We start from the raw sequence: 27,604 nt of genomic DNA on the forward strand, positions 1-27,604 counted from the left end.
TCTTGGTAACCAATAGATCAGAGGAACTGATTTGAGATCAATACAAAAAGAAAACTTAGACCAGATAGGTAATTTAGGTATTAATAAATATAACTATTAATAAGTCACCAGAGATGGATGCTGTTCAACCAATAGTCCTGAGGAGCTTGAATGTGGAGCTGCTGGCCAAGCTGTATCATTTGTCACTATGGACAGCCGCTGTGCCAGGGGACTGGGCAGTTGCCAGTGTAATTCCCATCTATAAAAAGGTCTCCAGAGGGGATTCTGGGAGCAGCAGAGGAGAGCAGGAATGGGAAGGTCTGTAATAAGGATCTCTGAATGTACAAATAAATGTTAACTGTTGGGAAGGGGTCAGTGTGGCAACTGAACATGAAAATCCTGCTGCCCATCCCAGCAGGAAAATCCCAGCCCGTGATGTTCTGTGGGATGCCACTAAGAAAGGATGGAATGTATTTGGGTTTTCAGAAAGCTTCTTTCAAGATCTTAAGCCCCTGCAAGGTTATTTTGTAGGTTGAATGTTGCATGAATAATAGGAAGTAAAAATTGGGGATGATGTAACTTTTCAGGATGGAGAAGGAAACATCCCTGCAGGAGCAGCCAAAAAAGCCACCGTCATCCTCAGGAAAGCGATGAACAGTATTGCTTCAGTGTAAATGCTGGGTGCACCTGTGTTTTGTGTGTGATGTGCAGTTCTGGTCTCCACACTGCCAGGAGGACACGGAGGCATTGCATAAAGGCAGCTAAAAGGGTCAGAGAGATGGGGTGCCATCCAAGATGAAGCTAAAATGGGACTCTTTCCTTTTGGGAATGAGGTGAGGAACATGGGTGAGGTGATAAAGTCAGCAGGTATAGGTGAATATGCAGCATCCATCTCATCGCATGCTGAGGATGTTCCTCTCACATCCAGGAATGTTTTGATAAAACAACCTGGACTTTGATTTTAAAGTAGATAAAAGCAGCTCCAGTGCCTAAAGGGGCTACAAGAAACCTGGAGAGGGGCTTTGGACAAGGGCCTGTAGGGACAGGCCAAGGGGAATGGCTTTAACCTGCCAGAGGGGAGACTGAGCTGAGCTCTTAGGGCTATAGGGATGCTGGGGAGGGACTCTCTTCATTAGGGACTGCAGTGATAGGACAAGGGGTAACGGGTTAAAACTTAAATGGGGGAAGTTTAGATTGGATATAAGGAAGAAGTTCTTTACTGTGAGGGTGCTGAGGCACTGGAATGGGTTGCCCAAGGAAGTTGTGAGTGCTCCATCCCTGGTGGTGTTCAAGCCAGGTTGGACAGAGCCTTGGGTGCCATGGTTTAGTGTGAGGTGTCCCTGGCCATAGCAGGGGGGTTGGAACTGGATGATCTTAAGGTCCCTTCCAACCCAAACCAGTCTGGGATTCTACGGAAGAGCCTGCTTGTGCCGTGGAGAAGAACTGGTCCTTGTGGCATTGCAATAGGTGGAATTTGGTGATGGGCTTTGCAGTGCTCCCCCATGCAGGGCAGATCCCTTTGCAGGACAGTCTGCCTCACCTGTCCTTTCCCCAGGAAGGGGAAACTCTCTTGCAGGTTTCCAGAGGAAGTGATTATCCCAGTTGTTGCTGGCGAGTGTGGGACACTCCCCTGTGTGCATGCTTAGGTGCTTGGTTGCTTTAATTATAGCTGACTTCTGCATGGAAGTGATGCTGTCAATGCTGCCTTCAGCAGGGTGTGCATGTGAACCTCGCTTTAATGAACCTGTTTTACATAACTGTATCCCAGGTTCTCATGAGAGAGTGAAAACAGCCCTGGGGGACTGGTGAAGAGTCATTGGTTGCCTCACTGAGGAGAGGCCTGATTCCGCTCTCTCTTAGGTGCTCTGTACCTGTGGGACTTGCTCCAGGCTGGCTGGCATCCAGAGGGTGAACCAATGCAGAGGGATTGCCTCCTCATGGCTTTATTTTGGGGCAACTAATTCGGGGTTCTGGGCAGATACAAGGGGGGAGGCTGCAGCTCTGCCTGCAGTTGTTGTTCATGTAGTGGGGATAGAATCAGAGAATGGTTTGGGTTGGAAAGAACCTTAAGATCATCCAGTTCCAGCCCCCTGCCATGGGCAGGGACACCTCACACTAGAGCAGCTTGCTCTGAGCCCCTGTGTCCAACCTGGCCTTGAACACTGCCAGGGATGGAGCATTCACAGCTTCCCTGGGCAACCCATTCTAGTGCCTCAGCACCCTCACAGTAAAGAATTTCTTCCTTATCTCCAGCCTGAACTTCCCCTGTTTCAGTTTGAACCCATCACCCCTTGTCCTATCACTACAGTCCCTGATGAAGAGCTGAATGGGATATGAATCTGCTCCCAAGCCCTTTCAGCCATGGCTTGATATTGGCTCAGACTTCTTCCACTATGCCCAGTGTCAGGGTATTACTTTGCTACGCTCTCTTCACCCATCTCCTTGGAACAGGAGTGCCTGTTGCCCACGAAGTCCTCATCATCCAGTCAGATGCAGTGGCAACGCCAGTGGGATTGGGTCCTGGTGGATCTCTGACTCTTTGAGAATGAAAACAAATCACACTGTAGGTCACAAACCAACCATTTAGCTGTGAACGTGTGTTTCTGGGTTTGCTTTTGAAAATGCCATCGAACTGAAGTTTTCTTTGGGTTATGAAACCTCAGGGAGCAGCTGAGTAAAATGTTTCTGTGCAGTTAAGAAGGTAAAATCCAAGGGGTGTTTTGTTCCCTTGCTTTTATTATCTTTTAAGAAGATGAAGCTCTGGCTGCCCCATCCCTGTCAGTGTTCAGTGATCCTGCCCCTCTACTCTGCTCTTGTGAGACCTCACCTAGAGCATTGTGTGCAGTTCTGGTGTCCTCAACATAAAAAGGACATGGAACTGTTGGAACAAGTCCAGAGGAGGCCACGAGGATGATCAGGGGCTGGAGCAGCTCCTGTATGAAGACAGGCTGAGAAAGTTGGGGCTGTTGACTCTGGAGAAGAGAAGCTGTGTGAAGACCTCAGAGCAGCTTCCAGTATCTGAAGGGGGCCTATAGGGATGCTGGGGAGGGACTCTTCATCAGGGACTGTAGTAATAAGACAAGGGGTAACGGGTTCAAACTGAAATGGGGGAGGTTTAGATTAGATATAAGGAGGAAATTCTTTCTTGTGAATGTGGTGAGGCACTGGAATGGGTTGCCCAGGGAAGCTGTGAATGCTCCGTCCCTGGCAGTGTTCAAGACCAGGCTGGATGAGGCCTTGGGTGCCATGGTTTAGTGTGAGGTGTCCCTACCCATGGCAGGGCGTTTGGAGCTGGATGATCTTAAGGTCCTTTCCAACCCAAACTATTCTATGATTTTGCCCATACAGATCTCCTAAACTTCAGTACTTCGAGTTTTACTTTTTTTTCTTTGGCTTCAGCCTGTGTCTGGAGCTGAGCCCCCTTGGGTACACTTTAACATCCCCAAAAGACCTGCAAACTTAGCCAAGCCTTTGGGCTTGAAGAGATGAGCTGTGAGGCTTGAATTGTGACCCCATTATAGCTCGGGGGGGCTATAATGATGGTGACCTTTGAAACCTTGTTCTCACTGTTTTTGTTGCGCTCAGAAAGGAATGCCATGTTCTTTGTTCCACCTCCTCAAAAGCAAACCTTTCTGTATAGGCTGCTTGCAGCTTTTATAGTTTGATGTATATGGGTCAGGGGAGGAAGCAGGCATAGCCTGTTACATGTTCTCAAGCTGCAGAATGGAACATGAGGGAGGTTTTAACATCCCAGCTGACTTTTGACAAGCAACCTCTGTTTGGCTTAGGAATAGAAATAAAGCCCCAGATTTGAATTGCTTCCAACCTCTGTGCATACAAGCAAGTGGTCCAGCTCTTCTCTGAGACAGACCTGTGTGTGGAGGGTTCCCTGTTTAATCCTGAACTCTTCCTTCCCCTGCAAATAAACCAGAATAAGACCATACATTCAGTAGTTAAGGTCTGCACTGCCTCTTGTAACCATTGCAAGGGTTCTTTGTGCCTGCACGCCTTTAGGTCTTCACAGCCGCATCCAACCTGGCCTTGAACACTGCCATGGATGGAGCAGCCACAGCTTCCCTTTAATGCGTCCTTAAAGCCAGGAGACCTCTGTTACAAAGGTTTTCCTGCTGTGTGGAGCTTCTCTTGAGGTGATGTCCTGCATGTGTGCAACTTAGTGTGTGTAACCTGTGGTGAATGCCCCATCCCTGGCAGTGTTCAAGGCCAGGTTGGACACAGGGGCTTGGAGCAAGCTGCTCTAGTGGAAGGGGTCACTTTCCATGGCAGGGGTTGGAACTGGATGATCTTAAGGTCCTTTCCAACCCAAAGCACTCTATGAGTCTCTGTTATGCCTGGCTGAGGATGTAAGTCTGCTGCTAGGACTGACTGTGATTTCAGCTTAGCTATTTGCTTTGGAAATGAGAGTTTCAGCTGGGGCTGCTGAGCCAGCGGATGGTTCTGTTCCACTTTTAGCACTCTTATTTTTAGTTCTTTCCTTGATTCCTGCTGTAAATAGTTTTAGAAGACTTTGCATTTGTCTGGGAGAAGCTGGGCCGTGAGACTAGCAGCAGGTGCTGGAAGTCATCACTCTCCTAAACTCAGCAGCACTTTGCAAGGCAGTAGGTTAATTTTGGGGTAAGCGACTCTCATACAGATTCTTAGAATCAGCTGGATCAGGACCCAGCGAGTGACTCAAGGCTCCGTGTGGCTTTCAGGGCCTGAAGTGTTGTACTGAAGACTTTCATTTGCAGAGGAAACCGCGGCTGTGCTTGAACTTGTGTTGCAATCCCAGGCACAGGCTGGGGAGAGAAGTGAGTGAGAGCAGCCCTGAGGAGAAGGAGTTGGGGTGCTGGGTGAGGAGAAGCTCCCCATGACCCGGCTTCAGTGAGCGCTTGAGTCCAGAACCCCCCTGTGTGCTGGGCTGCACCCCCAGAGCGTGAGCAGCAGCTCAGGGAGGGGATCCTGCCCCTCTGCTGTGCTCTGGGGAGAACCCCCCTGCAGCCCTGATCCAGCTCTGGGGCAGCAGCACAAGAGGGACGTGGAGCTGTTGGAGCGAGGCCAGAGGAGGCCATGGAGATGCTGCGAGGGCTGGAGCAGCTCCCGCATGAAGACAGGCTGAGAGAGCTGGGGCTGTTTAGCCTGGAGAAGAGAAGCTGCGTGGAGACATCAGAGCAGCTTCCAGTGTCTGAAGGGGGCTACAAGGATGCTGGAGAGGGACTCTTCATTAGGGACTGTAGGGGCAGGATAAGGGGGAATGGGTTTCAACATAAATAGGGAAGATTTGGGTTAGATATAAGAAAGAAGGTCTTGGAACTGAACGAGCTTTAAGGTCCCTTCCAACCCAAACCAGTCTGGGATTCTATGATGCTTCCCCAGTCTTTACCGATCTTCTGACAGTGTTAAACCCGTGTGGGTTTAACAGATGGTCTGAACGCACAATGATGCCCTCGGGTCATCTGAGTATGTTCTCTGATGCTGTGAGATCCTTGCAAGGTTTGGAAACATTTGCACTGAGGAAGGGTTGTGTGGATGGCGGTGACAGGAGCACAGAAACGTGCTTATCTTGCACATGTTTTTCTGGGCAGTGTTTTCAAAAGGGGTCCGAATGTGACCTCTGTCAAATACTGTGAGGTTGGAGGCAGGGAAGTCTTGCTCCCCAGATGATGTGGCTCTGGGTGGGCTGCAGGAATTGAAAGCATCAGGTGATGCAGCCACCACGTCCTCAGCCAATGTCTTGAAAGCTGGTTGTCTGCATGGACTTCTGGAGGAGAAACCAGAGGACCAAGCATCCTCTGCTCCAAGTCTGTGGATGTGGGGAGGGAGTAGATCTCTTAAGCATCCTGCTGTGCATCTTTCTCACTGCCTGCCGTAAGCTCAGTCTCTCCAAATCTCTTTTCCAGGCTGCACAAAGAATGTGTAATGCTTTCTGTTATCAGAAGCAGAACATGAAGGAGAAGGAATCCCATCCCTTATGATATAAACGCTGCATTAGGGAACGTGGACACATTAATAAGACTCTACCAGTCTGTCCTCTGAAATAAAACGTGTCGAGCAAATTGCTGTAACGTTAGACTGAAACTTGGAAGTGATGTTGTGGGGCAATTTGATTCTGTTCTCCTAAAATATCCCTGGAGTGCATCCAACTGTAGCTCTGCCCTGATCCCAAGACGATGCTGTGGATGCCCTGAACGCTCACACGTGAGCAGCACGCTCTGCCAGCATGGTCTAAGGAGTTGTTAGGAAGCTGTCATGTCTGGTTTGCTTTCAGGTTTTCCCTTTGGGAGAGAAGAACTGGTGCCGTCCCAAAATTAACTCTGGAAGTGGAAGGAAAAAGAGAAAGCTTCAGAGAACCAAGCTTTGGTCCAGTCTGTGGAGCCAGTTGGGTGCCTGGGTCTGTTTTGCCAACTTACCTTCTTATTTGGGGCTCTTCTGAGAGGTTATCAACTGAACTCCCTCAGTGAAGATAAAATCATTTGGTATGGCCTGTGAATGCCTTTTAGATTGGATATAAGGAAGGAATTCTTTCCTGTGAGGGTGCTGAGGCACTGGAATGGGTTGCCCAGGGAAGTTGTGAATGCTCCATCCCTGGAGGTGTTCAAGGCCAGGTTGGACGAAGCCTTGGGTGAGATGGTTTAGTGTGAGGTGTCCCTGCCCACGGCAGGGGGTTGGAACTGGATGATCTTAAGGTCCTTTCCAACCCAAACCATTCTATGATTCTAACCCTGGTCTCCCATGACCAGCCTCGGGCACAGTTGTCAGTGACCAATATAAATGCGCAATCTTCCCCCTTTGTCCTTTCACAGTCATCATTTGAAAAGCTTTCTCTGCTGCTTTTGCCTTCAGAAATGCTTTTGAAGTTAAAAGTCCCTTTTGTTCTGTTGACTGTAAATCCTGTGTGATAATTCTAGGACAATTCCTGTGTTAGCTGAGATACTGCTGTCTGTCTGGAGGACAAAGCTCTGCTCCCAGCAGGAGCAGATAAACTTCAGCCTGGAGAAGAGAAGGCTCCTGAAGGGGAGACCTGAGAGCAGCTCCAGTGCCTAAAGGGGCTGCAGGAAAGCTGGAGAGGGGCTCTGGACAAGGGCCTGTAGGGACAGGCCAAAGGGAATGGCTTTAACCTGCCCGAGGGGAGACTGAGCTGAGCTCTTAGGCAGAAGCTCTTCCCTGTGAGGGTGCTGAGGCGCTGGCACAGGGTGCCCAGAGAAGCTGTGGCTGCCCCATCCCTGGCAGTGTTCAAGGCCAGGTTGGACACAGGGGCTTGGAGCAAGCTGCTCCAGTGGAAGGGGTCCCTGCCCGTGGAAGGGGTTGGAACTGGATGAGCTTTAAGGTCCCTTCCAACCCAACCCATCCTATGATTCTGTGATTTACAGGGATAGGTTTTGACTTGCACCGCAGGTGTTGATTCTTTTGTGTACAAGCCCCTGCTGCCTCCAGGGATCCAAATAAAGGATCCATTGAAGGTTCAGATCCTGCAAACTCTATGCTGTCATCAATAAACTGGTGACCAGTTTGGACATGATCCAGGCTTCCTGTTCAGAGCAGGGATACTGTATGAAGTCCTTGGCTCATTGAATACATGGATGGATGTTGCTTGGCTCCCTAGAGGACGAAGGTCAGATTGGGTTGAATAGGGCTGGTAGCCATGTTCCCTCAGGGGAAATGTTCAACTCTGGCATATACTTAACTAAGCAAATATTGAGCAGATAAGAATCATAGAACCATACAATGGTTTGTGTTGGAAGGGACCTTCAAGCTCTTCCAGTTCCATCCCCTGCCACAGGCAGGGACACCTTCCACTTGCTCCAAGCCCTGTCCAAGCTGGCCTTGAACACCGCCAGGGATGGAGGCAGGGAAAATGTGGAACAGAATGAGAAAGACCATCAACCAGCAGCACACCAGTTTCCTGAGCATCCCTGATGTTAGATCGGGGCACAAAGGCACCGTGTGGATAGCAGTTGGCTCTCAGACCTCGATGCTTCCTGGCTGCAAACCCATCCACCTTGTCCTAGGTCACACTGGGGGTGGCAGCAGTTATTGTATGGATGATCTGGAGGTGTTTCTGGGCAATGATGACAATCTGGTGCTGGAAAGAGGCTCTAGAAAAGGACTTCGGGGTGTTGATCGATGAGAAAATGAACATGAGCCGGCTTCAGTGTGCGCTCGCAGCCCAGAAAGCAACCGTATCCTGGGCTGCATCAAAAGGAGCGTGACCAGCAGGTCGAAGGAGGGGATCCTGCCCCTTTACTCTGCTCTGGTGAGACCTCACCTGGAGTATTGTGTGCAGTTCTGGTGTCCTCAACATAAAAAGGACATGGAACTGTTGGAACAAGTCCAGAGGAGGCCACGAGGATGAGCAGGGGCTGGAGCAGCTCCTGTATGGAGACAGGCTGAGGAAGTTGGGGCTGTTGAGCTGGAGAAGAGAAGCTGCGTGGAGACCTCAGAGCAGCTTCCAGTGTCTGAAGGGGGCCTATAGGGATGCTGGGGGGGACTCTTCATTAGGGACTGTAGTGATAGGGCAAGGGGTGATGGGTTCAAACTGAAACGGGGGAAGTTTAGATTGGATATAAGGAAGAAATTCTTTCCTGTAAGGGTGCTGAGGCACTGGAATGGGTTGCCCAGGGAAGTTGTGAATGCTCCATCCCTGGCAGTGTTCAAGGCTAGGTTGGACAGAACCTTGGGTGCCATGGTTTAGTGTGAGGTGTCCCTGGCCATGGCAGGGGATTGGAACTGGATGATCTTAAGGTCCTTTCCAACCCAAACCATTCTGTGATTTGCCTGTTGTTGCCTTTACTTACCCCATCACTATTAGCAGCAGGGAACCAAAGTGAGAGGGTTATTGCACGTGTGCTGTGATGTCCCGGGTGCGCAGCTGCCTTGTGGGCTCTTTGCTTTTACAAGTGTGGTTTTGGCTCTAAGTGCCTTTTGGAGGTGTGTTTTTAGGTACTGTTCTTCTGAAGCCAACCTGCTCTAACCCTGTTGATGTGGGATGGATAGGATGTGTGCACAGCACAGACATGCGTTGGTTGAGTTCAGTTGTTACACAATGCACCTTGGAAGCCTCACCTCAGATGCTGTCGATGTGTCCATCACATGTAGCCTGTTTCCAGGAGCTGTTAGGTAGTTCTGTGTGGGAAGTGATACAGGGCATTATGGGATGGATCCTAGGAACCTAATTGAGGCCAAACTCCCAGTGTTTTCCGTGGGTGGCTTGCTGGCATGAAGGCCAAGTACCCTTTAGCTATCTATCACGTATGACCTTTTTAAAGGCAGTGAGACTGAGGTTTGGTGCCTGTATCTTGTATTACAGATCAAACTGCAGGGTCGCAGCCCTTAGGACTTACACATGCACGTGGATTTGTGGACAAGAAGGTGGTGAAATAGAAACACTTCCAGTAACTGGTCTTTAGAGTCTCAGTAATGCTGGTGAAATGCCAGAGATCTGGAAACAGAACTTAGCTGGTGATACAGAGCAGTGCATAACAATGACACGCATTGCCGATGTTCTGTAAACTCTAAGTCGCTGGAGAACATTTACCCACTTTTATATTAAAATGAACACTTTAAATCATTCAAAACACCAGCATAGATTTATTGAAACATTGTTCAGGTAATTCATAGAATCCTAGACTGGTTTGGGTTGGAAGGGACCTTAAAGCTCCTCCAGTTCCAACCCCCTGCCACGGGCAGGGACACCTTCCACTAGAGCAGCTTGCTCCAAGCCCCTGTGTCCAACCTGGCCTTGATTTTAATCTTCTTTTATAGGGAAATGTTTCTATAGAATGCTGCAACTTTGGTCAAAATATTGCTTTCCAGTCAGAGATGCTCAATTGCATGTATTTTAGAAGTCAATAGTTTGGAACCAGGTACTTGAAGTTCCTGACTGTCACCCATCATACATTGTTCTGGCCTTTTCTCTCTGCAAGAAAGAGGGAAATGTGTTTGTGTTGGCAACACTCAACCCCCAACCCAATATCCCAACAGTAAAGAAGAAGAGGGCTCAAAAGCCTTTATAAGACATTGTGGAGCAAACCCTGTGTGGCAGAGATGTAAGCAGAGTAAGAGAAAGTTGGGGCTGTTCAACCTGGAGAAGAGAAGCTGCGTGGAGACCTCAGAGCAGCTTCCAGTGTCTGAAGGGGGCTACAAGGATGCTGGGGAGGGACTCTTCATTAGGGACTGCAGTGATAGGACAAGGGGTAACGGGTTTAAACTTAAACAGGGGTAATTTAGATTGGATATAAGGAGGAAATTCTTTCCTGTGAGGGGGTTGCCCAGGGAGGTTGTGAATGCTCCATCCCTGGCAGTGTTCAAGGCCAGGTTGGAAGAAGCCTTGGGTGAGATGGTTTAGTGTGAGGTGTCCCTGCCCATGGCAGGGGGTTGGAACTGGATGATCTTAAGGTCCTTTCCAACCCAAACCATTCTATGATTCTAAGAGCTGAAGTAAAAGCTCCTTCCCTTCATCTCAGTGGAGCATCGTCATTGAAGGCTGCCTGAACCCAGCTTGGTGTCAGCCTTGGGTGTTGTGCAAGGGCAGCATAAGGACTCACTCAGCTGCATTTGAGGCTTTGAAGCCCACACTCTATTTTCTTCCTTCCCTGCCTCCCCTTAGGGGGTCTCTGCCTATTCCTAGTCCAAGCTGGGGAGGGCTCTTCTGTCCCATCATCTGCCCTCCAAGGGGAAGGAAGAATTTCCATATCCCTCTATGCCCCCTTTACCCTCTGCTGTTGAGTTTCCCATCAGGATTGCATATGTAGTTCTCTTTTCCCCTTCGTTTTTTAACTGAGAATGTGTTTCTTGTGGTAACTGAAGCTGCAGAAGCACCCGGGAAGGGTTTTATTCATGCTGTGTGTGCTCTTTAACTACCTGAATTGCCTTTACTTTAGAGAGCTGGTTGACTGGAGGAGGGCAGAGCAAACACTACTCACACTTCTCTCCCTGCTCATGTGCCACCAACATCACAAGAGGTCTGCGTGAGGACTGGGAGGAAAGCTTGCATCTCCCAAGTACCAGGCCTGTACTCCACTCATTAAAACTCAAAATGAGGCTGTTGGATCACTGATCCCAACTCTTCCACTTCGTTTTCTGCTCAAGGTTATCACTTATCACCTCTTGTCATTTGTTTCATCGCTAAACTGGGGCCTTGGATGCAGTTGACCGAAACACTTGAATCAGAAAAGTAGCTGGAATGATGCTGTGTCTCTCTCCTTTACAGCCTCCCTGCCACTCTTTGTGCCCTGTAATTGCAGGATTGGTGTGGTTGGCAGGAATCTCCATGGATAATCGAGTCCAACCCCGCCTTAAAGTGGTGGCAGCTGGAACAGTTTGGTCAGGGGCATGTCCAGTGGGGCTCTGAGCATCCCCAAGGATTGAAACTCCATGTTCTGTGGTTTGGTTCTTCCCTCAGGGAGCAAGCTTTTAGTTTTGGTTTGTGTTTCTTTTTTTTCCCCCTCCTTCCCTCTTGCATTGAAATGGAATTTCCTGTATTTCAGTTTGTGCCTGTTGCCTCTTGTCCTGTTGCTGGATACCACCAAGAGGAGCCTGGTTTCAACTTCTCTACACCTCCATCAGGTATTTATGCACCTTGATAAGATCCCCCCTGAGCTTTTCCTTCTGCCCTCTTGGCCTCTCATTGTACATCAGATGCTCTGGTGCCTTAATCATCTTTGTGGCCCTTTACTGGCCTCTGACCAGTATATCTATGTCTCTCTTGTACTGGGGAGGCCAGCACTTGGTCCAGCACTCCAGATGTGCCTCACCACCCTGAGCAGAGGGGAAGGATCCCCTCCCTTTACCTAATGGCAGTGTCTTTCTTAATGCAGCCTAAATGCTGCACAGGCACTCTGGAGGCTTATGGTCGACTTGATGTCCACCAGTCTGCACAGCTTCTTTTGTGCCAGTTGGCTCCCATTCTATGCTGGTCTCTGGGGTTATTCCTCATGAGCATCATGGCTTCACAACTTCCTTTGTTCATGAGGTTGGTGTAGCCCAATTTCTCCAGCCTGTCCATATCCCTGTGAGTAGCAGCACATCCATCACCCCTCCCAGTCCTCCATCATCTCCAAGCTTCCTGTAAGTGTACTGTGTTCTCTGTGTCATCACCCATAATCCTTCCTTTGGGAAGAATCCAGAGCCTTGGGTGAAGTCTTTAATGAATCAAATCTCTCAACGCTTCTTGAGAGCACACTGCTGTTCATTGGGAAAGTCAGGCAGAGGTGAGGTGGCTTCCCTAGCACTACAGGAACATTAAATACTGCACCTTGTAGGGAAGGACTTCATCATTATCACCTAAGACTTTAATTCCTGGAATCTCTGACACTTCCTGCAATACCAGCTCATGCCCTATGCTAACACCATAGCAACCTGCTGCAAGCATCACTATGTAATTGCTGCTTGTTGGCCAAAAGCTGGACAAGGAATGCTTTCTAGGGTAGGAAATCCAGGGGAGAGTAGGAAAAGTGCAGCAGAATGAGAGGAAAATCCTATTGGAATTGAATAGTATTGCAAAGTGATATTTTCTCTTACCCTGAACCATGCCTCAGAGGAAACGGGGGCATCAACTGGGATACTCTCCATGCTTTAGCTATATCCCCATCCCCCAAAACCTACCCCATAGGCACAGTCTGAACCTCTGGGCTAACAGATGGTGTTGAAAGGAGGAGGAAAGGGGACCAATTTGCATCTAAATAGCTGAAATAAAGAAGGGTCACGTCCCACAGCCCAGCCCCACTCACCTGCTGTTTAAATCCCTCTGAGAACCAGGCAACCAGCTTAGGTTTGTGATGTCTGTGTCAGCTGTACTGCCTTTCTGAAGCATTCTGCCCCGGAAAAGCTGCAGGCCCATGTGTCTCCCTGCATGGATTGTGGTTCTGGCCCCAAAATGGGGCACTCTTAAGGATTTGACTGCAGTTGACAGCTGTGGCACTTGTGTTCAGCCCTCCCATCAAAGCCACGGCTGCTGTTGTGATGAGTGCAAGCGCTAACGGTATAGGGAAGGTTCAAGCAAAACATCACCTCTTCTGTCAGCTTCAGGCTCACATGGCGGCATGAGTCAGGCTTTGGAAGTGCTCTTGCCATACATCAGAATCACAGAATGGTTTGGGTTGGAAGGGACCTTAAAGACTTTGGTTTAGGGGTCTGTGATTTCTTTAAATGAATCTCTTCTGTCTTCTCACTTTCTAGATTAAAGCCTAACTGAATTGTTTGCTCTGAAACCTCGAAGGGGCAAACAGTGCACATGCTAGTGCGTGTCAACTAAACTCAGTATTCTAATAAACCAGACTCATGCACTATAAGCAAAAATATTCTTTCAGTCATTGTTCCTAGAGGTGACTGCTTTTATTTCGATGAACGCCATGGACAAATCAAAAATAAGGGTTGATTCATAGAATCCCAGAATCCCAGAGTGGTTTGGGCTGGAAGGGACCTTAAAGCTCATCCAGTCCCAACCCTTGCTACAGGCAGGGACCCCTTCCACTAGAGCAGCTTGCTCCAAGCCCCTGTGTCCAACCTGGCCTTGAACACTACCAGGGATGGGGCAGCCACAGCTTCTCTGGGCACCCTGTGCCAGCGCCTCAGCACCCTCACAGGGAAGAGCTTCTGCCTAAGAGCTCAGCTCAGTCTCCCCTCTGGCAGGTTAAAGCCATTCCCCTTGGCCTGTCCCTACAGGCCCTTGTCCCAAGCCCCTCTCCAGCTTTCCTGCAGCCCCTTTAGGCACTGGAGCTGCTCTCAGGTCTCCCCTTCAGGAGCCTTCTCTTCTCCAGGCTGACCCAGCCCAGCTCTCTCAGCCTGGCTCCAGAGCAGAGCTGCTCCAGCCCTCGCAGCATCTCCATGGCCTCCTCTGGCCTCGCTCCAACAGCTCCACATCCCTTTTGTGCTGCTGCCCCAGAGCTGGATCAGGGCTGCAGAGGGGCTCTCCCCATAGTGGAGTAGGGGGTAACCAGTTTGAAGTAACTGGGCAGTGTGTAATCCCAAACTCCATTAACTGGGAGCTCTCTATTGCGCTTTTCACAGCCTCTTTTTTTGAGTTCTTCCTATCACTTGAGGACAATTACATAGTTTTATAATTGCTCATGTGATGCATAATCACTGTCTGGGGGTAAACAAACCAGGGGAGTTACTTGGGTGGTGCAGGTTACATACACACACTTGTAGATGTATGTGTATTGTGTACATACCTTTATACATTCACACTCTATGGTGGTACATACTCTGTCTCTACTCAGCTCCTGCTATCTCCCTTTGGACCCCCATTCACAGAGGTAGATGCTGCTCTGGCAGCAGTGCTGGCTTGTCCTGCTGCTGTCTCTTATGGATAGAATGCTTGTTATGCAGCAGGGCCCCACAGGGCATGTGAGAACAAATCCAGAAATGAAAGGTGAATTGGAAATATTTCCTTTCCCCTTTTTTTTTTACCCCAAAATCATGTAATTTGTGCAGCTATAGAAGAGGCTCTTGCTTCTTTCTGACAGAGGAGGTGAAGAGTGGAAATACAAGGAAATAAGAGGTGCCTTTGAGGCAGTGTTTGCAGGTAGTGAGAAAGCCGTTTATTGGCTTGAGATATGTTTCTTTTACTGTTTTGCTTTTAACTTCTTTGTTTAAGCTGTTTAGCACGTGCCTGACTGGCATCAGAACATGCATTTCTCTATCCTCCTGCACTTTCCACTTGGGAGAGGAACCTGATGTGCAGCAAGGACCATTCTGGTTCTTTACAGTGGGTTTTTAATCACTTTCTGGGTGTGGGGCTAAAAGATTAAGAAGTGATGTGCTGGATTGGATCCATGCCTTGGGATAATAGGATTATATGAGTGATTTTTAATTAAAATAGGATCCTAACTAGGTTATTTTGAGCATACGTTGAGCTCTGCTTTGTTGTTATTGGCCTAATGGCCTCCTAAGCTAGAGATACCAATGTTCTAATTCACCCTTTCCCTCTGAGGGCACTGACATGAAAACGGAGTGTGAAATGCAATGGAAATGATATACAGGCATGCAAGATAGAGAATGGTTTTTGAGGACATTAGGCAAATATTAGGTCTTCTCTTTACCTGTGATGGCTTGACAGAGAGAATGATGAAGTGCTGGTTTCTGTATTTATTCATTTCTGTGTCCTGACAGGTCTTTTAAATGCTTGAGACATGTAGCCTGAGGAAAATGCCAATGATTTCAGCCTTTAAGGAAGGAGCAGTTAATGAATCTCCCAGGGAATATCCAGAATACAGATGCTCCTTTGGGGGGGAGAAGGTTAGAGCCAGCGGAACAGGGGCTGGAGGTACTGCATCACCTCGGATCTGGGATAGAAGCTGTTTGCTCATAACATAAGGTACTAAAATGATGCAAAACCACTTGTGGACTGATTTTCAGAGGCTGCTTTTTGAGAATCCGTGTGAAAAGGTTGTGATCTGGGATATGACCACTTGTGTTTGAGGTATCTCGGTTCAGCTTTGACAGAAACCAAGCAGATTTTGAATTGCAGTTTAATTGTATTGAGGCTTCCCCTCAGGGGAAATGTGGAGATGGAAATTCAACCAAAATGTAAAGAATATATATTAGGCTCAAATCCAACTTCTATTTTTAAAGGTAAAAGAGACCTAGTACAATGGCAGGCCATGAATTTGGTTATGTGATTTATGATACTTTAACAGAACAACAGAGACTGATAAAACTTTGAGGCTTTTGTTGAAGTAGAATATTTAGAATCATAGAATCACAGAACGGTTTGGGTTGGAAAGGACCTTAAGATCATCCAGTTCCAACCCCCTGCCATGGGCAGGGACACCTCACACTAAACCATGGCACCCAAGGCTCTGTCCAACCTGGCCTTGGGCACTGCCAGGGATGGAGCATTCACAACTTCCCTGGGCAACCCGTTCCAGTGCCTCAGCACCCTTACAGTAAAGAACTTCTTCCTTCTATCCAATCTAAACTTCCCCTGTTTCAGTTTTAACCTGTTACCCCTTGTCCTATCACTACAGTCCCTAATGAAGAGTCCATCCCCAGCATCCCTATAGCCCCCCTTCGTATACTGGAAGGCTGCTATGAGGTCTCCAAGCAAATTCCAGGTATGAGAATAACCAGGAATGAAGGAAATCTCAGCTGAGAGGAAACAACTAGAAAGAAAGGTGGGACCGTGTGAACCTCATGGAGCTCAACCAGGCCAAGGGCAAGGTCCTGCCCCTGGGTCGGGGCAATCCCAGCACAAACCCAGGCTGGGGGAGACCGAATGGAGCAGCCTAAGGAGAAGGACTTGGGGTGTTGGGTGAGGAGAAGCTCCCCATGACCCGGCTTCAGTGAGCGCTTGAGCCCAGAACCCCCCCGTGTGCTGGGCTGCACCCCCAGAGCGTGAGCAGCAGCTCAGGGAGGGGATCCTGCCCCTCTGCTGGGCTCTGGGTTTGGGAAGTGCAGCTCCATTCATTCCTCTTGGGGTGCTCAGGGACCAGCACTGAGATTTCCTGTGGGCTGTGAAATAGCTGGTTCCAAATGGGACTGCCTCGCTTGTGTCTGGGTTTTATAGCGAACAGAGCTGTTACTGTAAAGGTGAGGGGTGAAATTACAGCGTGTTAGCTATGGGATTTAAACTGTCTCATTTTACACTCTTGGATTTGCGATAGAGGGACTGTGGTCGGGTAACCTGGGGTGAACGCTGAAGTGAGGATTGGTTTGAGTGCCTGAACACTGAGGAAGCTTTGGGGTTTTGGGCAGGTAGCAGGAACCTCTGTGAGCGTGTGCTTATAGTGAACGTCCTTGAATATTAATTATTGGAATTGAGGATGATCAGGAAACTTTGCATCCTGATCTGCTGCCCCCTGTGATCTCATAGGGATGCTAATTCACATGCTGATGACCTTAGTTGGAAGTAGCTGTGGGACTTGAGCAAGGTCACTTACAGCAATGGGAGGGAACATGATACTGAACAAAATGCCTTGATTCCTACAGCTTCCTGGAACATCAGTCTTTGGTTGATATCTTCATTTTGGAAACCAAGTGAGTTTTGGCTGCTAGCACTTAGCAAAGGTACAACTCTGTCTGCAGAGCTTCTTGACTGCTCAGTAGTGACCCTAAAATGACTTTAAGCACTTTACAGAGGGCAGATGTAACCAACCTGACAAAGCATCCCTGAGATGAATAAAACATGCACGCTGGCAATCCATCCATCAGCGCAGCCCAAGTTGTGCTCAATCTGCAGTTCATGTTGTTGCCGATTTCGTGATGTAGATGCTCATCCCCTGGGAACTGGATTGGAAGGAGCAAGTCACTTGCTGCAGACACTGACAGGCCTGTGCTAGGAGCTTGATCCGTCTCCACTGGATTGGGTTTTGCCACCAATGTTGCTGCTTCATGAGAAAGAAAGAGTTTTAAATAGGTAGTAATGAAAGATCCACACATCCCACTTAGAGCTGCTTAGGTGGTTGTAGGAGGAACATGGGATAAGAAGATCCATGCCCCAGAAAGGCTTGCACAAAGGTGTTAAAGAAAACCTTGCCTATGAATCCTGGTCCTGTTATTAACTCCTACCCCTAATTACACCGTGCCTTAAAATGGGCCTGCTGCCACAATAAGTGATGTTCTTATATTTCCCTTTATTCAGTGGAGTAAAAATACTTCACTTGGCTCATAGACTTTATTTAACTGAGTGCTAATGTAGAGTTGTGTCATAATGTACTGCAGAAACAGCAGTTCCTTTGGACCAGTCCTATAGAGCTTTCTTTTCCCTGCTGACATACAATAAGTATGATTGGGATCCGAGTAAATGATGCACTAAAAGGCCTGATGGCACCTCCTAAAGCCAAACTCCTCATTAATTTAAATGATGATGATTCTTAATGGACTGGTGAATGCTCTGCAGTCCATTTGGTACAAGGAAGGAAGTTAGGAGTGTGAGAAAGAGGGGAGATGGAGATGAGATCTTAGGCAGTTCTTCCCTTTAAGGTCCCTTCCAACCCAAACCACTCTGAGGCATTGCCACAGTGTACTCACCACAGCTGCTTCTGCTCGTACTGAGGTTATGAAGCAGGTACAATAGAGTGTTTTCCTAGATGGCATAGAATAATAAACACAGAGCTGATGCTCCAAGAGCAAAGAAGGCTCTACTGTGAAAGCTCAATTAGGTGGAAACCCAAAGCTCCCCTTTGGCTGTTTCATTTTGCTTGTTAAATGAACTGCTTTTAGAACATTACATGTATCATAATTGAAGGAGTATTCATGGCAAACGTGAAGCAGGTTTATGTATGGTTCTCATATTGTTTGTCTTTACTGATGCTAAATTGGCTCCTTCAGTTCTGGGTGTCTGACCGTGCTTTCCTTGTCCCTTAATTCAGTTTGTCTACACCGAGCTCGTGTTTGATGCAGAGCACAATCTGCCTTGGGGGGAATTATTCATTCTCCATCATTGCCCAGCTTTGAAGAAGAACCAAACCTTCAGTGAAGCAACGCGAGACTGGAGCAATCTTTGTCATTTCCTTTCACTGAACACTGCTGCCAGGAGGAAAACCCTGGCTAACCATTAAGGGAATGTGACAGCTTTCCCAGTCATTACCTAAATACCAGGGAGCCCAGGGCTTCCTACTGTCATTAGCTGCACTGAGCACAATGGAGCTACACACAGCAGCTATGCTCTGCTGATAAATATTTGCATTTCCAATTAGCACTGAGCTCCTGGGGCATCTCCCTCTCAGTCTAATTGAGGCTCTTGGATGGCTTCACCCTCTAATGAGGCTTCTGTTGTCATCTTGCTCTTTAGTTTCCCAGCGAGGGAGGAGCTGAATGCATTTGGTTCTGAAGAACATTGCTTTCCTCTTTGCAGGTTTGTCTCCTCCTTAGAAAACCTCACCTTTTACAGCTTAATGCAAACTTTCATGCTGTGGTTTTCTGCAGCCAATGCATGACTACGTCCTTTGTGCATATGGGGTGTTGTTCCTTGACCTGACAATGTTTTCTGACACAACCGTATCCTGGGCTGCATCAAAAGGAGCGTGACCAGCAGGTTGAAGGAGGTGATCCTGCCCCTCTGCTCTGCTCTTGTGAGACCTCACCTGGAGCATTGTGTGCAGTTCTGGTGTCCTCAACATAAAAAGGACATGGAGCTGTTGGAACAAGTCCAGAGGAGGCCACAGGGATGAGCAGGGCCTGGAGCAGCTCCTGTATGGAGACAGGCTGAGGAAGTTGGGGCTGTTGAGCCTGGAGAAGAGAAGCTGCGTGGAGACCTCAGAGCAGCTTCCAGTGTCTGAAGGGGGCCTATAGGGATGCTGGAGAGGGACTCTTCATTAGGGACTGCAGTGATAGGACAAGGGGTGATGGCTTCAAACTGAAACAGGGGAAGTTTAGATTGGATATAAGGAAGAAGTTCTTTACTGTAAGGGTGCTGAGGCACTGGAATGGGTTGCCCAGGGAAGTTGTGACTGCTCCATCCCTGGCGGTGTTCAAGGCCAGGTTGGACAGAGCCTTGGGTGCCATGGTTTAGTGTGAGGTGTCCCTGCCCATGGCAGGGGGTTGGAACTGGATGATCTTAAGGTCCTTTCCAACCCTAACTATTCTATGATTCTATGATTTCTTAGCGCTATTGCTTTTTAAATGGCAAAAGGGCAAAAGTGCGTTTAGCAAAGTGCAGTTTTTACCAATACCTGTGTGTGTTTAAAAAGTGAGTCGGTTTTACTATGAATTTCCCACATTAGGGGACAGAGGGGCTCAATTCTGAGCCCTGTGCTCGCTGTTCATCTTCTGGATTGGGAACGTCTCAATGGAAAAATGATGAATGATTTGGCTGCTGCTAATCCGCAGCTTGGACTGGGAGCCAAGTAACTTCTGTGCAGGGCAGCAGGGGGGTGTTTAACTGTGTGTGTTAATATATTTGCTTTATGCTGCATCTGGTCATTTCCTCTGGAACACACATTTCCTCCAGGAAACCTGCTCGTATAGCTTTGGGTTCTGCTTTAACATAAGAGGCCTTTATTTTACCCACCCTGCTTAGCACGCTCCGACTCCAGGGGCTGCTTTGCCTCGGTCCTGCCTTCCTGTGAGCTGGAGCCAAGGCTGCTCGGTTCAGTGCTGACATCTGCAATGGGGAACGTGCTTGTGCAGGCATGTAGCTGGAGGAGGGGAGGCAGCTCTTTGGAGGGGAGGAAGTAAGGAGGATGATTTGTGGGCTGAGAGCTTTTAAAAACGATAGATACTCCTGGTTCCTTCTGTCTCAGCTTGGATTTGCTTGCTTTAAATATGGATGCAGTCTGTTTCTCTGGGGCTGTTTAAAAGCGCTGTTAGACTGGGGGTAAGTGCTCAGTTCAGACGAGCAGGATGCTGCCCAGGGATGCAGCAGATCCATAGCTTAAGCTTGAGTTCATTGTGTCCTCCACGTACTTGGGCAGAGCTGGCGTTGATCTTAGAATCGGAGAACCTGAATCATAGAACCAGCCAGGTTGGAAATGACCTTTAAGAGCATCACATCTTGATCGTGGAACGGTTTCACACTACCACTTACTTGTGAAACAGCCAAAGCTAAGTTGAAACACAGCAGTTGAAGCTGGAGTTGCCTCTCTGCAGTTTTGGATCCAAGCCTAACCTGGTGGGAAGGGCTTGACTTGTTTCATTGCTCCCGAAACCCGCAGTGTGGCTGTGTTACTGTCACAGCAATCGTGCACGGACCCACACTGGACAAACTGGGCTTGATTATTTAAAACAAAACTGACAGAAGCTTCCTTGAGTGAAAGGAGAGCTCTGTTGCTAGGAGTTAAGTGGTTATAATTAGTCTGCTCTTCTTTAGAAGTGTATCTGTGTGGTACAATGGGTTAGCACGTGTATATCTGCCCAGGAAGAGATTTTGCAGCTCTCCTACACAGAAGTCTTCCAGTACATAAAGGGGACCAACAAGAAAGCTGGAGAGGGGCTTTGGACAAGGGCCTGTAGGGACAGGCCAAGGGGAATGGCTTTAACCTGCCCGAGGGGAGACTGAGCTGAGCTCTTAGGCACAAGCTCTTCTCTGTGAGGGTGCTGAGGCGCTGGCACAGGGTGCCCAGAGAAGCTGTGGCTGCCCCATCCCTGGCAGTGTTCAAGGCCAGGTTGGACACAGGGGCTTGGAGCAAGCTGCTCTAGTGGAAGGGGTCCCTGCCCGTGGCAGGGGTTGGAACTGGATGAGCTTTAAGGTCCCTTCAACCCAAACCAGTCTGGGATTCTATGAAGTCACCCCCCTGCAGTGATGGTCCATGTCCTCCTGCACAATACAGGCTGGAGAATCCCACCCTAAGCAGCTGAGGTTGAGTTAAAAGCTTGTTTTAAAAGGACCCTGCAGTCTTTTGCCCTGTAAAATTCCAAGCCCACGGAGCCCTCCAGCATTCCCGTTGGCTGTAACTGCTCAGCCATCCTTTATGTCTAAGCGCTATGGAAATAATGCTGGCAGTGGAGCAAGACTGCAACTAGTAGTTGGCCATCTGCCATGAGAACGTGTCCCTTCCCCTCCTCGCACCCACCCGCTCCAGCTGCAGCAGTGGAGACATCCTCCTCTAAACGTGTCCTTATCCTTAGGTATTTATTGTTTCATTCCCTTTAGCAATTCCATTTGCATCTCTGTGTCGGCAGCACCTGCAGGGCTCTAGCAGGTAAATTCTAAAGAGCAAACACTGCTGGTTTCTAATTCTTTATTAGAGCTTCATGAGAACCTGGAGGGTGTTTTAATTCACATGTAAACGGTGGCTCTGTGCCGATGCATTGATGGCCCTTGCCTTCAGTTGGCTTCAGTGGCCCGCTTGCACAGCTCTGGGATGTGCAGTGAGTGGCTGGGAAGCAGCTGGATGCTAGATCCTGGGGGTTCTTGCTCACCTCTAAATGTGACAATCCGTCTGTCCTCCCTCAGGGGGAGTGTGTTGCTGCTGCCCTTTCCTGTGGCAGCATGTGTCCCAGATCCCATCTGCTGTGTGTGGAGGGAAAGGACACCTCTTCCCTCTTGTTCAGGTGGAACATGGTGTGTGGGGGGGTGTTCTTCCTTCAGTGTGAGACTTCATCTCAAAGTAATAAACTCAACCAAAGGAGAGTCTTTTCGTCCTGTATGGAAACCCAGCTGGATAAACTCTGCCCTTCGTTTTCTGCTGGGATTTGGATGGAAGCGTGACACAGGGGAGGGAATCTGCTGCTTTCAATGTGTTTGAGCAGAGCAGGGGCCAGCCCATGCTCCTTCCCACCGGCGCCAGGAGGAGGAAGGAGGTTTTAGCTGTGTGTATGTGTGCACCAGAGATGTCTCACCGTGGGGTTGAAGGGTGCCCTTGTTCTGATCAGGATCAACTCAGTTAAAGGTCAGTCCTCCTCCAATCTGTTGTTTCTGTGGGCAAAACACCCTTTCCTCACCCTGGCAACAAGAGAAATAGATCCTCTTGGAAGAACGTGAGACTTCCTTCTGGTAGGGAGAGAGGGAGGAATGGTTGCTGAGAGCTCTTGTTTAACATAGTTTATTCATCTGTAAGTTGTAGTGAGTAACTCACAGCCTCTGTCTTGCCAGACTGCATGAGTTATAGATGGCTCTTTTATGAGGTTTTGTGTTGACTCCTGTGATTAGTATGCGTTGGACATAGTTATCTTTATGGCATCTACTGTAGTGGAGGTTTTCATGCTCCTCTGACTTTTTAATTGCTTTCTGTTCCAGCAATCACTCAGCTGCCTGTCTTGCTAAGGAAGGCAAAGAAAACACAACCGCCTTGATAGAAACGTATAGCTCAGTGCAGAGGATCAGGTTCGAAACGATGGGGTTTGCCAGAAGGAAAAATGATATAAAGGGAGGATCTTTGTTCTCTTTCTCTTTTCTTTCCTGTGTGTGTGTTACACACAGGAGTGCTGGAAAGCTCCGGTATGTTGGGGTTCCATTCTGCTCCCACTTAGGAGCCTGTGCCTGTATTACAGGAAAGCTACAGGTATATAGAGTCATAGAATCCCAGATTGGTTTGGATTGGAAGGGACCTTAAGGCTCATCCAGTTCCAACCCCGTGCCCTTGGCAGGGACACCTTCCAGCTTTGGCAGAAGTTGTAAGTACCAACTTCATGGTTTGGAGCCATAGGTGCTGAATGCAGATCTCACATCTGTGTGCTGTGAACTCTTGAACGCTGCTGTTGGCACCTGGGGTTGCCACCTTCTGTTCAGCACCTCCTCTTGTTCCATCCTGAGCTGCCAAGTGGTTTCCTGTGTCTCTTGTCCCTTTGCTTGTGGTTGTCTGTCACCCCTTCCTGTCTGCAGAAGAGTTCTGTAGGCGTGAAAGGAGAGTTTGTCGGGTCTGCTGTTCAGCTAATGGGCTTCAAGTTGATGAGGAGGGGCAGGGAGCATTTGAAGGCCCCTGTAATTTGAGTTATGGCAGTCATGGTTTACTGCATGTAATAAAACTTGTCATAGGTTTTGTGTGCTGAAACAACTGGAACTTCCAGTGCTCCCAGATGGCTGCAGAAACAATAGCCCCACATCATTAGTATATCATAGTCCTACATCCTACTTCATACATTACATTAGTATGTTGTTGGTGCATCATAGTCCTGCATCCTACTTCATATATTACATTAGTACATCATTAGTATATCATAGTCCTACATCCTACTTCATACATTACATTAGTACATCATTGGTGCATCATAGTCCTGCATCCTTCTTCATATATTACATTAGTACATCATTAATATATCATAGTCCTGCATCCTACTTCATACATTAGTACATCATAGTGCTGCATCCTACTCCATACATTACATTAGTACATCATTAGTATATCATTTAGTCCTACATCCTACAGGGTGCCAGAGAAGCTGTGGCTGCCCCATCCCTGGCAGTGTTCAAGGCCAGGTTGGACACAGGGGCTTGGAGCAAGCTGCTCTAGTGGAAGGGGTCCCTGCCTGTGGCAGGGGGTTAGAACTGGATGAGCTTTAAGGTCCCTTCCAATGCAGACCAGTCTGGGATTCTATGATGACGGCTGCACCTTCCTAGTGATGCCTGTGGGGTTTGGTTTGAGTGCTGGTACCTTAATAGATATAGTAGTTGAGAGTAATTGTGTCTGCAGTTGAAAAGTTCATGTGCTGTTTTATTGCTTCCTCTGTTCACTTAATCATACTGAGGGAGACCTAAGATGAATTTCCCAAAGCAAGTTTGTGCTGGTGTGAAGAAGGAAGGAACTCAGTCTGGTGATGCTTTGCATTCCTTTAGGATGGATGAAGCAGAGCCACTCACTTCAGTGATGCAGCACTGGTGCTATGCTGGCTGGGGAAGCAATTGCCTTGTTCTCTGAACTTGAGCAGGGCCTGCACAAGAGGGGTGTTTAAAGCCTCATTCCATGTGAATTGTCAAGAGATTATTTTGGGACAGAAGGAATCTGGGCAGTCAGCTAGGCTAGCATGAGAGGGATGAGCACCACTCGCTATGGCTCCATGCTCTCAGCTCTGCTGTAAAGACATGGAGAGGTGGGTCTAATTCTATCAGAACAGGTTTGCATCCACATACACTAAAGCCAACAAAAGGTTAAAGTATAACAGTGTTGAGTTTGGGTTAGTCTGTGTCTCTACATCACAATAGGAGGACTCATGTAAGCAGGTTTTTAGTTTTCCCTTTAAATTTGCAGTGGGAAAATGCTTGTGGGAACCCTCTAGGATAATGCTGCTATTACAGGGACAACGTCTGTGGAACCAGTCTGTTAATGTGGGGGGGCTGAAGGATTTCTCTCACCCCCCATCTCCAAACAGACTAAATAGCTCTTGTAACGCCACACATTTAAGTGGTGGTGAGGGGAAAGGTCTGAGCTTGAGCGATGGAAAAGAAGGGAGAGGATGTGCTATAGGCTTTGCCCATATGAAAGCTGCGGTTTTCAGATAGATGTGAACCAATATTGTGTGTTAAACTGTGCAACTTCTCATCAGTTACTTGCTCATTCAGGGAATAAGGCAAGATAAACAAGAGCTTGTACTGCCAGTGCTTCTAGCCCTGCATTAAACCAGTAATTCACTTGTGCTCTGCCCTTTCTGACAGGGATTTTGAACAACCCTCTTATATTGAATAAACTGTGAGCAGATGTCCCTGGGGTTTGGCATGGGTGGAATTGAGAGTGAGGATGTTTGACATCCAGAAGGTTCTTCTTACGTTTTCATGCCCTTTTTGCGTGCTCATGTTCTTTTTCCTTCCCCCAGCACTAAGCCAGCCTCTGCCTGGAATCTGGGCAGGGCTTTCTTCTTCTTCTCACTTCTTTTCCTTCAGCCTGGAGCCCCATGGTGCTCTATTCTCTTCCTTGTATCACCCTTTGGTCTAATGTTGATCCCATTGCCCAGGACAGTATTCTTTACACTGGCCCCTTTTTAGTCCTATGCTTTGGATAGGAGGTAGCAAGCACTGATTCTCACCTCTCTGCTTGGTGGGCTCAGGACCCAGCAACGAGGCTGTATCCCACCATCTGCCGCTCCAGACAATCTGGCCAGTGGGGGAATCTCAATGCACCATTATTCAACCCCCTGTGTGAGGGTAAACCCGGGCGTTACAGCAGCAAATGTAGTGCCTGCCCCTTAGGGAAGGCTGTTTGGCAGGCACAGAGCTGCTAACACTCATTTTCCTTCTGTTTCCCTATTTGCAGCATATTCCCAGCACCCTCCCAGCAATTTGCTTTCTCATGGTTAAATAACCATTAATGCAAAGACTGCAGCCTTTATATGGCACGACTGCTTGTGTTGTGCTTTGATGCTTTAGCTGTGCCAGTTCAGTCCCAACCACTGACACGGGGATGCGCAAAGCCTCAATGCCTTCATGTTGCACAAGGTGTTTCCCATGTGGGGTTTAGTTTAGACTATTTTCCACTGCTTGGACAGAGAGAGGAGATGTTTGCACCACTTCATGGCTGGCACTTCAGCTGTCACTTGGTTCTGCTCTGTTTTACACTGGAGAATGGCATGAGGATGGGAGATGCCCAGGGCACGTGCCAGAACACACCCAGACAAATGCACATCTAATTCCCCCGCTCCTCCCAAATGCCACATCTGTCCCACCATTAAAATCACTGCTCCAAATGCTAGTGATAGAAAATTCCATTGCACAGTTGTGTTGGGAAGAGGCGGGGCTGGGGTCTAAGCTCTTGGAAAGCTCCTTGTGTGTGAAAGCTTATCTAGAGCATTAAGGGCTGTGCAGTGCTGCCAGCCCTCCTATATCAGAACAAGTGTGAAGAAACCAGGAACCAAGTAAGTGTAGGAGAAGGTAGAGCTGCAGACATGCTTGGCAGGTAACAGCTTGGGCATCACTGCTTTAAGTGAGGTCTAACACAGAGTCCTGCATCAACACAAGAGGGACGTGGAGCTGTTGGAGTGAGTCCAGAAGAGGCCATAGAGATGCTGCGAGGTCCTGCTTTAAGGTCCCATCCAATCCAAACCATTCCATGATTCTGTATTGCTGCAGAGTGCCTTCTGTGGGCAGCATTTGCCTTTCTCTGCTACCCACAGCTGCAAGAGCAGCGTGTGCCCTGGGGCTTAATCATTTCAGTGATGCTCAGCATCACTAGCTTTGCCAGAGAAGGCTCTGAAAGCTGGCTGGGTGGTGTGTGGTCATAGGGCCATGGTACGGTTGTGGGATCGATCTGGACTGTGACCCACTGTTGTCCCTCTGTGTCCATCCTATGGAGGAGCACCTCCATGGAAGCCAGCAGTGATCTCAGCTCTGTAACTGCGCTTGCAGAGAGCAAAACCTCTTTTGACCTTCTGCCACCCAATAATTCTCCCTGAGCAAAGCATCTTCCCGCGCTGCTTGTGAAGTTCATCAAGCAGCTGAACTGCTTTTCCCACCCAAACAGACACTGGTCCTGCTTTGCTCTTTGTTCTGCACTTAACTCCCAGATTCCATTTGAGAGCATAACACAGACAAATTCCAGCTTCCAGAAGGATTTGGCTGTAGCCAGGCTGTGTCTGCAGCAGCGCTGAGCTCATTTGGGTGGAACAAGCTAGTTGTTGCAGAATAAACCCGTTACCCTGTTCCAAAGCTTCCGTCTCTAAATCCGCACAGTGGGGATTATTTGCTTAAGGATTTATGTGTGTGTTGGGGATCTAGTTTTGTTTGACCCATCCAAACAAGAACAAAATGCAGTCAACTTGCTGGTGGTTTGAATGGTGCCTGCAGCGTGCTGCTACCACTGGAAGGCTGGGAATGGCTTGGGACCAGCCAGGGCTCTGACATGGAGGTGATGTGGGTAGAGCTCTGGGACCAGCAGGTCAAGGGAGGGGCTTCTCCCCCTCAACTCTGCTCTGGGGAGACCCCCCCTGCAGCCCTGATCCAGCTCTGGGGCAGCAGCACAAGAGGGACGTGGAGCTGTTGGAGCAAGGCCAGAGGAGGCCATGGAGATGCTGCGAGGGCTGGAGCAGCTCTGCTCTGGAGCCAGGCTGAGAGAGCTGGGCTGGGTCAGCCTGGAGAAGAGAAGGCTCCTGAAGGGGAGACCTGAGAGCAGCTCCAGTGCCTAAAGGGGCTGCAGGAAAGCTGGAGAGGGGCTTTGGACAAGGGCCTGTAGGGACAGGCCAAGGGGAATGGCTTTAACCTGCCCGAGGGGAGACTGAGCTGAGCTCTTAGGCAGAAGCTCTTCCTGTGAGGGTGCTGAGGCGCTGGCCCAGGGTGCCCAGAGAAGCTGTGGCTGCCCCATCCTTGGCAGTGACGATGGTGAAT

General features: G+C 48.7%; 1 protein-coding gene across 2 annotated transcripts in view; it reads left to right on the top strand.

The window, feature by feature from the left end:
- PAK1 (p21 (RAC1) activated kinase 1) overlaps window positions 1–27,604 on the top strand; it is a 71,780-nt gene that overhangs the window by 14,457 nt on the left and 29,719 nt on the right. The gene's annotated exons all lie outside the window — the stretch shown is intronic.

This window comes from Pezoporus flaviventris, unplaced genomic scaffold (assembly GCF_033815535.1).
Source record: "Pezoporus flaviventris isolate CSIRO_AGI_PZ_B2104156 unplaced genomic scaffold, CSIRO_AGI_Pfla_v1 ptg000025l, whole genome shotgun sequence".
Classification (NCBI taxonomy): domain Eukaryota; kingdom Metazoa; phylum Chordata; class Aves; order Psittaciformes; family Psittacidae; genus Pezoporus; species Pezoporus flaviventris.